Genomic DNA, 12,556 nt, shown 5'->3' on the forward strand with positions numbered 1-12,556 from the left:
GGGACGTGGGGAAATCAAGTTGGTACTGACCTGAAAGCTTCATCCATACTATATAGTATTCATAGTTCTGGATGCTTCTATGCATGCTATGGGGGCAGTCGTTCGCAATATTGTTCATCTGTGAAACCTGTAAGCTACAATAACTTCTGGTCTGACAAGACAAACTCACTGATTCAGTAGTAATAAATTGTTAGGAGAGCAATTGACCATTTTCTGATTGGGATTTAAATCCCACTTCACAAGATTAAACTCATGCCTAGTACTTTTAATTGGGGAAATAAAACCCATGGCTGAATGGGCCATAGACCCAAGGGGAGAATCTGATTCTATTATTGTGCTAAATGGCAATAAACTTCCCACTGTATTCATATCTTTATATCTACATATTAGTGCATCTCTGAACCCTCATTAGAGAAGTTCTACTTTGCAGTAGATGACAATTAATACAGAAACCTACTACTGGTCAATATACAGATAATAAGAAACTGGGGTGAGTGCTTAGATATAAATGGGACATTTATATCATTCCTTCTCACCTCAAAGCTTAGGGATCATTATAGAAGAGTAAGCAGAAAGATTACAAGAGCCAGAGGTAGTGAACATCTACATCAAAACAGAATTTGCTAGATATGATAGGACCTTTTTGCAAAAGAACCCATAGCAGCGCAGCCTGCAGGCATAAGGCAGCCAAAATCCAAATATGAATAGTGGAAGGACTCATGAAGCCTTGTCTTGGGTCAAGAACTAATAGCAACTAATGGAAGCTGGAAGAGAGAGAGAGAGAGAGAGAGAGAGAGAGAGAGAGAGAGAGAGAGAGAGAGATTTTTCACCAGGGATGCGACCCTTGAGGGGTTTCCACTGATTTAGTAGATGACTCTACACCTAGGCACACACAGGTAGCCCCAAATAGACACAATGTTTTTAAAAACAAGAACATGAGAACTTGGAAGGAAAAAATGTTATTGAGAGATAATAGGGTAATTGGAGGGTAAAAATCATGACTTGGATTTGATTAAAACACATCATATTAAAAAAACAATTAAAAAATTTTTTCATAAACTGCATGTAGTAAAAGTAAAAATTCTTTTGTGAACTAGTAATAGCCACATTTAGACAGATAAGTACGAGTTACAATGCAAAGTATATTTTGTACTAAAGGTCATTGTCAAAACAAAGTTTAAATATCCTGTCACAGAGGGCCTTTGCAACTCTGCCAGCACTTTTGAACATTTTCCTGTAGTCCATGGCAATCTATTTAAGGGTTTTAAACAAGGTAATGACATGATCCAATTTGTGCTTCATCTAAAAGTTTAACCATCTTAGATCAAATTAGCCATGGAAAAGGTGTTGGAATCAAATTAAATACTGATTGACAACTGGCTTTTTCCAAATTAAATTTTCAAGTTAATGTAATCTGTCTCACAAGGAAAACACTTTAATTTGTACACTCTTATCTGACAGATACTTTTTGAATGTGTATCACGTGTCAGACACTCTCCTGGACTCTGTAGATGTAATATAATGATAAACAGAATTATCACTGTCTTCATTTTCGACAAGTTCAGTAAAGTGAAAGAGAAAGCATGAGAAACAATCGCCCCTATTGAATGTCATAAACACGAAAGAAAAAGGTACCAGGCACTATGAGGGATCATAGTGGAGCAAGGATCCTGAGATGGAGTAGTGTTTTAAATTATTGGCAAGGGAACAAACTCTTGGAGGAAGCATTATTTAAAGAGATACCTCAAAAAGGAAGGGAAATTAGTAGTGCAGAGGAAAGAACAACTCGGATAGAGAGCAGCAAGTTAAAGACCTAGCAAAATTAAATAACTTGGCATGTTAAAGAACAGGAAAAACAAACAACAAAGCAAAGCATCACTGAGGACTGACCAGGATTGACAAAGGATAGTGGCATTGGATAGAGATGCACATATGACCAGGGGAGAGCATTGCGTGAGATTGAGTCAGATGAAAACCAGCTCAAAAGCTACAGGAGTTAGGCTTCCTGACAAAGGCATGCAGGGAGCAGAGGAAAGTACTGTTATTTAAAGAACAGCACTCCTTTATAGGGTCCTGTTCTAGGTGAAAGAAGTCATTTTTCCTGGGGAATTTGCTCGATAAAATGGTCTAAAGAAGCTGAATGCATTCCAGAGGTTAGAATGTACATCTGCAAACTACAGTGACAAGCCACACACAGACCCAGGGCACTATTTTCTTCTTTATTTAATTATTTCTTCAGTCTTTACAGTTCTCATGTGCCAATTCCTAGAGCCAATTCCTAATAAATTCACAGTATTCTTCTAGAGTTATTGACCCCTTGCTGTAATGTTAACAGTAAGACAAGGCAGATTGAATATGTCACAGGAGGTCTGCTTGAAACAGAAAATCTTTAAGTTGACAATATCTGCTGCTTTAGAGTCCCAAATAATACCCATGCCTATTCCATGATAAATGTGTATAGAGTTATCTTAGCTAGGGTTTCTATCACAGTGATAAAATACCATGACCAAAAGCAACTTGAGGAAAAAGGGTTCATTTCAGCTTGCAACACGTAGTCCATCATTTAGGAAATTCAGGGAAGGAACTCTAACAGGGCAGGAACATGGAAGCAGGAGCTGAGACAAAGACTATGAAGGAGTGTTGTTGCCGGCTTGCTCCTCATGGTTGACTCTGCTTGTGTTCTTATAGCACGCAGAATCACCAACTCCCTCCCCTAGCTTAACTATTTATCAAGACAATATCCCCACAGACCAATGTTATTGTCATGCTTTCTCAATTGTGATTCTCTCTCCCTAGACAACTCTAGCTAGTGTCAAGTTGACATTAAGCTAGCCAGCACATGAGTCAGGATTAAGGAGTACTATGCAAAGGATGATGATTCATTTCACTATCTAGCCTCACCGTTTTTACTAGCAAACATTCCTTCTTCTCTAAATGCTTTACAAAGCAGAAGTTTGTTCATCTATTTTCTTGTAGCCTTTCCAAATTTATATTTTAAAAAATCATCTGGATCAAACAAGTGCAGGAGTAGTAGGAGAAATATGGTTGCTCAGAAATAAGGTAAGGAGGACAGAAGTGACTTGAGGGCATGAGGGCTTAAGGAACATGGATTAGCTGTGTTTCAATAGGAGATGTAGCAGAAAGAGTTTTCAGTTAACATAGCGCTTCTCAACCAGGGGTGAGCATATCCACCTGGGCACATTCTGAAAATTCTCTGGTTACAATGGTAATAGTTTATCATATCCTGTTCTAGATACTGGTTGCTGTGATATATGCAATCACTAGGTTGTAAACTGGGCAAATGGAATAATCCCTCCAAAATAAAGAATGTCTTGGTAGTACAGTTGGTGGCCCCAAGTACTGCTGAAAGCAAGGTAATTTTATGACTTCTCTTAATTTCTAAGCTTCTGTTGTCTGAAACCACCAGAATCACAAAGCAAACAGTCCAGAGCCTGAAAAAAAGAGAAGTAATTTTAAGGATAGAAGTGAAAAAACCCTTCTGAGTTAGAATGACTCTCTTTGAGGTACAAAAGGCATTAGTTTTGCTTTCTTCAGGATATGATGAAAAAATGACAATATACTGGGGTGGATAAAAAAATAGGATACAGAAAAGTTCTTTTCTGTGTGAAATCTAGACAGCTACATAATCATTGTGGAGAAGTAAATATTGAACCTTTCCTAATATCCAAAAAATTTTAAGGAATGGATAGATGGGAGTAGATTGGCTTTGGCAAGTGCAAGTTTAGTGAGGCATGCATGTATCACTTGGCCCTTGACATCCTAGAAACACTCTAAGTAAATTCCGGCTTAGGAATTAGATTTGGGGATTTTTACTTAAGTGATTCCCACAGCTCTTAAGAGTGATAACTGATTATATGGTGTGTCTAGATAGTATTCTATCCAGGTAGTGGTATAATATATGCATTGCGATTTTCTGCATGTTTGAACTCCCTTATACATATTGAAGCTTATGATAAATTAATATTTTAGCATTAGGCAATGTGTTATTGGACTTGTAACAATCTCATGAGAGTAGTGTTCTTATGATCAGATGTTAATTCACTTACAAAAGATCAGTCATAGATCTACCTTTCTCCTTGTCCTATGTGAGGTAGTAGTCAGAAGTCATCATTGATGAACTCTCACTGGACCCACTGGCCTTAGTCTTCTAAGCCACTAGAACAATGGAAAAGAAATCTCTGTTATTTACAAGCCACTCAGCCTAGGGCACTTTGTTATAGAAAGGTGAATGAAAGAAGACAGTTCTTACTTGTTTATGAACAGGAGGAGTGCATATTACAAAGTCTAATGAGGCTTCTAATATATTTAAATTAGCTGAAACGTTCTTCCAGGCTATTTTCCATTTGTTAATTTTCTTAATATTCGTGAGCTCATAGGTAGCAATATTATAATCAAAGTAGTCTTAGAAGAGGCGAAGCTTTGAGTTTCATTTTAAAGAGTATTGGATTTCTATGAAGAATTCATTAAGGGAGTTAAGGAAACGACTTCATTACAAAAGCATTTGAAGGATAAAACATATTAGTTATTTTTCTTGTTGTTGTGAGAAAATAACTGACAAAAGTTAAAAAATCTGAAGAAAGGAAAGGTTTCTTTGGATCATGATTTGAGGAAGTGCAATATACCAGGGCAGAGATGGTATGGTGGTAGGAGCATATGACTTCTAGTTACATTACAACTGTAATTAGGAAACAGAGAGCTCAAATGGTGGTGTTCATTTGGCTTTGCCCATTTTCACTTTTTATTCAGTACAGAGCTCCATCCAATGAGATGGTGCTACCCATATTCGGGATAGTTTTTCATTCCGTAGTCAAACTGCTTCAAACACATACGTAGAGGCATGTGTCATAGGTGACTTAAAATCCATTCAACTTGAAATTTCTGTCCGGTGCTCCAATGTGGGTCTCTGTCTCTGTCTCCTTTCATCGCCTGATGAAAGTTAATATTCAGGAGGATGTGTATATGTTTTTCTTTGGGTTCATCTTCTTATTTATCTTCTCTAGGATCACTAATTATAGGATCAATGTCCTTTATTTATGCCTAGAAATCAAATATGAGTGAGTACATCCCATGTTCCTCTTTTTGGGTCTAGCTTACCTCACTCAGTATAGTGTTTTCTATTTCCATCCATTTGCATGCAAAATTCAAGAAGTCCTTCTTTTTTACTGCTGAGTAGTACTCTAATAGGTATATATTCCTCAAGGTCCAAATCAGGAGCAGAAGGAGAGAGAGCACGAGCAAGGAACTTAGGACCACGAGGGGTGCACCCACACACTGAGACCATGGGGATGTCCTATTGGGAACTCACCAAGGCCAGCTGGCCTGATTTTGAAAATACCTGGGATAAAACCAGACTCGCTGAATATAGTGGACAATGAGGACTACTGAGAACTCAAGAACAATGGCAATGGGTTTTTGATCCTACTGCACTTACTGGCTTTGTGGGAGCCTAGGCAGTTTGGATGCTCACCTTACTAGACCTGTATGGAGATGGGTGGTCCTTGGACTTCTCACAGGGCAGGGAACCCTGATTGCTCTTTGGGCTGACGAGGGAGGGGGACTTGATTGGGGAGGTGGAGGGAAATGGGAGGCTGGGGCGGGGAAGAGACAGAAATCTTTAATAAATAAATAAATAAATAGATAGATAGATAGATAGATAGATAGATAGTAAATAAATAAATAAATAAAAGAAAAAAATCCATTCAACTTGACAGTGAAGAATAACCACCACAGCCCTTGTCCAGACTCCATATTCTGGCTTTTGCTTTATCCTATTTATCTTGTTTTTGCCCTGTTTGGCTATTGCATCTTGGAGACTTGCTTTTTTCTGAAGAGGAAGTGGAGTGGTGGTGGATATGAATATAGAGGAGTGCGGAAATTATGAGTGGAGCGAGGGAAAACTGTGGTTGGGATGTATTGTGTGCGGGAAGAATCTATTTTCAATAAAAGAAACTTTAAAAATAATACATTTAAAAGAAGAATAGAAAATCTTGATACTGGGCTCGCTTTGGCAGCACATGTACTAAAATTAGAATGATAAAGAGAAGATTAGTATGGCCCCTGCACAACGATGCCATGCAAGTTAATGAAGTGTTCCTTATTTTTTATAGAACACCAAATAGACTGGAACCCTCCCCCAAAAGTCCCCTTGCCACATAGTAATCAAAACACAAAATGTACAGAATAAAGAAAAACTGTTAAGAGCTGCAAAGGAAAAGAGCCAAGTAACATATAAAGGCAGACCCACCAGAATTACACCCAGCTTCTCAATGGAGAATCTGAAAGCTAGAAGGTCCTGGACAAATGTTTTGCAGACACTAAGAGATCACAGATGACAATCCAGAGTACTATACCAAGCAAAGCATTCAATTATCCTAGATGGAGAAAACAAAATATTCTATTACAAAACAAGATTTAAACAAAACCTATCCACAAATTCAGCTCTGCAGAAAGCACTAGAAGGAAAGCTCTAAAACAAGGAGGCTAGCTGTACCCACAAAAGCAGAGACAATAGATAATCTTACATCAGCAAATCCTAAAGAAGGAAAATACGTACACACTTCTACCAAAAATAACAGGAATTAACAATAACTGGTCACTAATATCCCTTAATAATAATGGACTCAACTTACATATAAAAAGGCACAGACTAAAAGAATAGATAAGAAAACAGGATCCATCCTTCTGCTGCATAAAAGAAATATACTTTAACTTCAAAGGCAGACATTTCCTCAGATGAAAGGGTTGGGAAAAGGCTTCTAAATCAAATGGACATAAGAAGCAAGTTGATGTAGCTATCCCAATATCTAACAAATATAGACTTCAAAATAAAGGAAATCAAAAAAGATGAAGAAGAATATTTTATATTCATCACAGGAAAAATTTATCAATATTAAATCATAGTCATGAACATTTATGCCCAAAATATAAGTGCACACAGGTTTGTAAACAAACAAACAAAACCCAAAAACATAATTACACCTTAAATCGCACTTTGAACCCCACACACTAATAATGGGAGACTTCAACACCCCACTCTTACCAATGGGCAGATCTGCCAGAAAAAAAATTAACAGAAAAACAAGGGAACTAACAGATGTTATGACTCAAATGGGCTTAATAAATATCTATAGAACATTCTACCCAAACACAAAAGAAAATACCTTCTCAGTACCTCATGGAACCATCTCCAAACTTGACCATATACTCAGTCACAAGAAAAATCCCAACAGACAAAAAAAATTGGAATACCTGCTTGTATCTTATCAAATCACTATGAATTAAAGTCAGAATTAAACAAAAATGCAAATTCCAGACAGCCTATAAACTCATAGAAACTGAATAATGCAAAACTGAATCACCCCAAGTCCAGGAAAAAATAAAGAAAAAAATTAAAGACTCCTTAGAATTTAATGAAAATGAAGGTACAACATACCCAAACTTATGAAACACTATGAAAGCAGTACCAAAAGGAAAGTTCATAGCACTTATGGCCAATACAAAGATCTCCCATGCTCTTGAGTAGGTAGAATTAACATAGTAAAAATGACAATCTTACCAAAAGCAATCCACAGATTCATTGCAACAAAAATCCCAACAAAATTCTTCACAGACCTCGAAAGAATGGTATTCAACTTCATATGGAAAAGCAAAAAACTCAGGATAGCCAAAACAATCCTGTACAATAAAAGAACTTCTGGAGGCATCACAATCCCTGATTTCTGTAGTATGAGGAGTGGGTGGCATCCTGCCACCCGGCTAACTTAACCCCCAAAATAATCACACAGAAATTGTATTAATTAAATTACTGCCTGGCCTATTATCTCTAGCCTGTTATTGACTAACTATCACATCTTGATTAACCCATCTCCATTAATGTGTATTGCCACTTGACTGTGGCTTACCAGCATGAGTCTAACCAGCATCCGTCTCGGGCAGGAGAATCATGGTGTCTGCCTGTCTTTGCTTTCTTCCTCCCAGAATTCAGTTCTGTTTACTCCACCTACCTAAATGCTGCCCTATCAAAAGGCCAAGGCAATTTCTTTATTCAACCAATGAAAGCAACACATAGAAAGAAGTCCATCCTACACCAGACTTCAAACTCTACTACAGAGCTACAGTACTAAAAACAGCCTACAATTATTGGCATAAAAACAGACAGGAGGACCAATGGAACCAAATCAAAGACCCGGATATTAATCCACATACCTTCAAACACCTGAGTTTTGACAAAGAAGCAAGAAATATCAAATAGAAAAAAAGAAAGCATATTTAACAAATGGTGCTGGTATAACTGGATATCAACATATAGAAGAACGAAAATAGACCCATATCTATCACCGCAGACAAATCTCAAGGCCAAATGGATCAAAGACCTTATCATAAAGCCAGCCACACTGAATCTTATAGAAGAGAAAGTGGGAAGTAAACTTGAATGCACTGGCAGAAGAGACTACTTCCTAAATATAACCTTATTAGCACAGACACTGAGAGAAACAATTAATAAATGGGACGTCCTGAAACTGAAAAGCATCTGTAAAGCAAAGGACACAGTCAACAAAACAAAATGACAGCCTACAGAATGGAAAAAGACCTTCAGTAACCCCACATCAGACAGAGGTCTGATCTCCAAAATATACAAAGAATTCAAGAAATTGGTCACCAAGAGAACACATAATCCAATTAAAAAAATGGAGTACAGACCTAAACAGAGAACTCTCAACAGAGGAATCTAAAAATGGCTGAAGGACACTTAAGGAAGTGTTCATAATCCTTAGTCATCAGAGAAATGCAAATCAAAACAACTCTGAGATTCCATCTTATACCAATAAGAATGTCCAGATCAAACACACTGATGACAACTTATGCTGGAGAGGTTGTGGGTAAAGGGAATACTCCTGGATTGCTGGTGGGAATGCAATCTGGTATAGCCCCTTTGGATGTCAGTGTGGCAATTTCTCAGAAAATTAGGAACCAACCTTCCTCAAGGTTGGATATATACACAAAAATATACCACTTTTGTGTATATATCCAAAGGATGCTCAATCGTGCCACAAGGACATGTGCTCAACTATGTTCATAGCAGCATTGTTTGCCATTGCCAGAACGTGGAAACAACCTAAATGCCCCTCAACTGAAGAATGGATAAGGAAAATGTTTATTTACACAATGGAGTACTACACAGCAGAAAAAATAATGACATCTTGAATTTTGCAGGCAAATGGATGAAGCTAGAAAACACCATTTTGAATGAAGTAACTCAGACACAGAAAGACAATTATCACATGTACTCACTCATAAGTGGTTTTTAAACATAAAGCAAAGGAAACCAGCCCACAAATCACAATTGCAGAGAACCTAGACAACAATGAAGACCCTAAGAGAGACTTACATACATCTAATTTACATGAGAAGAAGAAAAAGACAAGATCTCCTGAGTAAATTGGGAACATGGGGACCTTGGGAGAGGGTTGAAGGGGAAGGGAGCAGAGAAAAATGTAGAGCACCATAAAAAAGGAAAAAAATAGTTGGAGAAATCCCTCACTAGCAAATTAACAGAACACTTGAAAGCTGTAAAACAAAAAGAAACAAATGCACCCAAAAGGAGTATATGCCAGGAAATAATCAAACTGGGGGCAGAAATCAACAAAATAGAAACAATGAGAACAATACAAAGAATCAAAGAAACAAAGCACTGGTTCTTTAAGAAAATCAACAAGATAGACAAACTGTTATTCAAACTAACCAAAACGCAGAAGGAGAATATCCAAATTAACAAAATCAGAAATGAAATGGGAACATAACAACAGACACTAAGGAAATCTAGAGAATCATCAGATCTTACTTCAAAAACCTGTACTACAAAAAATTGGAAAATTTAAAAGAATTGAACAACTTTCTTAATAAGTTTCATATACCAAAATCAAACCAAAGCAAGATAAACAATTTAAACCTGTAACTGATGTGGAAGGGTTATCTGTCTATTGCTATTTTCATTGGTTAATAAAGAAACTGCCTTGGTCCTTTGATAGGATATAAAATTAGGTAGGTGGAGTAAACAGAACAGAATGCTGGGAAGAAGGGAAGTGAGGTCATTCGACATGCCTCTCCTCTTTGGTCAGATGCAGTGGAGCCAGCCACCAGGTCAGACATGCTGAATCTCTCCCAGTAAGACACCACCTCATGGTGCCACACATATTATTAGAAATGGGTTAAGCAAGATATGAGAGTTAGCCAAGAAGAGGCTAGATATAATGGGTCAATCAGTGTTTATATGAATACAGTTTGTGTGTTGTTATTTTGGGGCATAAGATAGCCAGGCGGCCTGGAGCTGCATGGCAGGAATGCAACCTACAGCTCCTTCTACAAATGGCGCCCAGACGTGGATAACTGAATCCACAGAAAGCCTGAAAAAGCTTGGGAAATAATAGAGTAATACATGTTTTCTTGGTAGCAGCAATTTCTTGGGTCTGCTCTGCTTGCTAGAGGCAAGCAAGCGCTCTCATCTAAGAGAGGCTTCCTGACTCAGCTTTAGCTGCAAAACCCTGCAGCTCTTTTAAGAGGTCCTGCCACAAAACACTTAAGTGGCATTGATGAAAAGCAGAATGCATGCTTTTCGGTTTTCAGCTGTAGCAGGAAAAAAGCTGTGCCATTATAAAATGCCAGCTTTCTGGGCCATCCTGCCAGTGCAAACTCTGACTCAGGCAGGCAGTCGGACTGAATGTGGTCTGTGAGCAGAATGCTGCAGCTTGCTTGCTGGCAAAGACTTTGAAATGCCATAGAGTTATGGCAATAAAAATGGCTACAGCCGGTACCTCCACCATGAGGCTGGAAAGCTAAGGAATGGGCTGGATCTAGCTGCCAAAGCCACAGCTTTAGTCCTAATGATATTGCTTGGTATATTAAGACTCATGTGCTCACAAAAGAGACATACACAGTAAAAGAAAGATTCAAAGTCAAAGAAAACACCTAACAGTGTGTTAAAAAATGTATGCACGCTAAAGGTTAAAGATCTTAAAAGTAAAAAAGAAAGAAAGAGAGTAGTTTGGGGGGTGTGGTGGTACACACCTTTATTCCCAACACTTGGGAGGCAGAGGTAGACTGACCTCTGTGACTTCAAGGTGTGGTAGCACATGCCTTTAATCGCAATACCTGGGAGGCAGAGACAGAAGGATCTCTGAGAGTTCAAGGACAGCCTGGTCTACAGAGTTATTCCAGGACAAAGATATACAGAGAACCTGTCTCAAAAGAATAAAAGTAAAAGTAAAAGAAATAGAGGTTAAAATAAAGCTGCATAAAGATGGAAAATACAAAGAGAATCTTGATACTGTATGCTATTATGCTCTCTTTGACTTGTTGAATGTTAAGGAAGGAGCAACAGCTGCTAGAAGATATTTGTTTATAAATGCTGCTGAACTAATCCAAGATAGATTTGAAAATACCTTGACTTTAAAATTTGGATCTAAGGACATGATGCTTTGGAAAGGAGTTTCTTCTTTTGTTTTCACAGAGGAAGAGACCCTGTGTGTTGAAATATGAGCAGCGGGGCTGCGTCCCCAGCACCCCGGCTGCCTGGCTAGCTTATGCCCTGAAATAACAACACACAAATTGTATTCTTTTAAATACTGCTTGGCCCATTTCTATCTAGACTCTTCTAGGCTAATTCTTACATATTAATTTAGCCCATTCCTAATCCTCTGTGTAGCACCGAGAGGTGCGCTTACCAGGAAAGATTCAGCATGTCTGACCTGGTGGCTGGCTGCGTCACCGTCTGCCTCAGAGCGCAGAGCTATCACGTCTACCCAGGAGAGGGGAGCATGGCGTCTCTGTCTGAGGCATCTTACCTCACTTCCTCTTCCTCCCAGCATTCTGTTCTGTTTACTCCACCCACCTATGTTCTAAGCTATGAGGCCAAGCAGTTTGTTTATTACTTAACCAATGAAAAATCAACAGATTGATATATGACACTCCCACATCACCTGTGTATTGCTTCTATCCCAATATGGTATGATAAACCACGCCCTCCTGAAAGGTTGCTGTGAACACCTGCAAAAAATTACTTTGTTCAACTGTTGACTGAGAAAAACCTAGCAGACAGGTTATACCATGAAAGACCTAAATAACAGCGCCCCCATTCAGCACAAAGCAGTTTGGAGAGAAATAACTACGTCCATATTCCCAAATATTGTTTATAAAAGTTCTTTTACATTTAAAGGGGGATATGATATAGATATGAATAATTTGCATTAGTATGCATTTTAAGATCAATTTGTTATATGTATATCTGATATTGATTAAGGTATTGTGATTATATAGTTTATTTAAAAATGTAATGTATATAGGCTGTTAATAGACAATCATCTATAATAGTCAAATTTGTAGTTATGTTAGTTAGACTTTCTAGGTGTGCATAGATATATTTCAGATAGGCATTCTTCATATCTTTCAAAGACGACAGAATATGGCATTTAATGTTTTAATAATTTAGGGTTTTTCATGACAATGAGACATGTCTGCTCCTGGCAGCACCAATCTACTT

General features: G+C 38.0%; 1 non-coding gene across 1 annotated transcript; it reads left to right on the forward strand.

Annotated features, from left to right (window-relative positions):
- The first annotated feature begins 6,016 nt into the window (after positions 1-6,016).
- Positions 6,017-6,123, forward strand: LOC113455718. The gene has a single exon (XR_003376694.1). It is a non-coding gene; the product is annotated as a U6 spliceosomal RNA (small nuclear RNA).
- The last annotated feature ends 6,433 nt before the right edge of the window (positions 6,124-12,556 follow it).

This window comes from Microtus ochrogaster, unplaced genomic scaffold, assembly GCF_000317375.1.
Source record: "Microtus ochrogaster isolate Prairie Vole_2 unplaced genomic scaffold, MicOch1.0 UNK92, whole genome shotgun sequence".
NCBI classification, from domain to species: Eukaryota; Metazoa; Chordata; class Mammalia; order Rodentia; family Cricetidae; genus Microtus; species Microtus ochrogaster.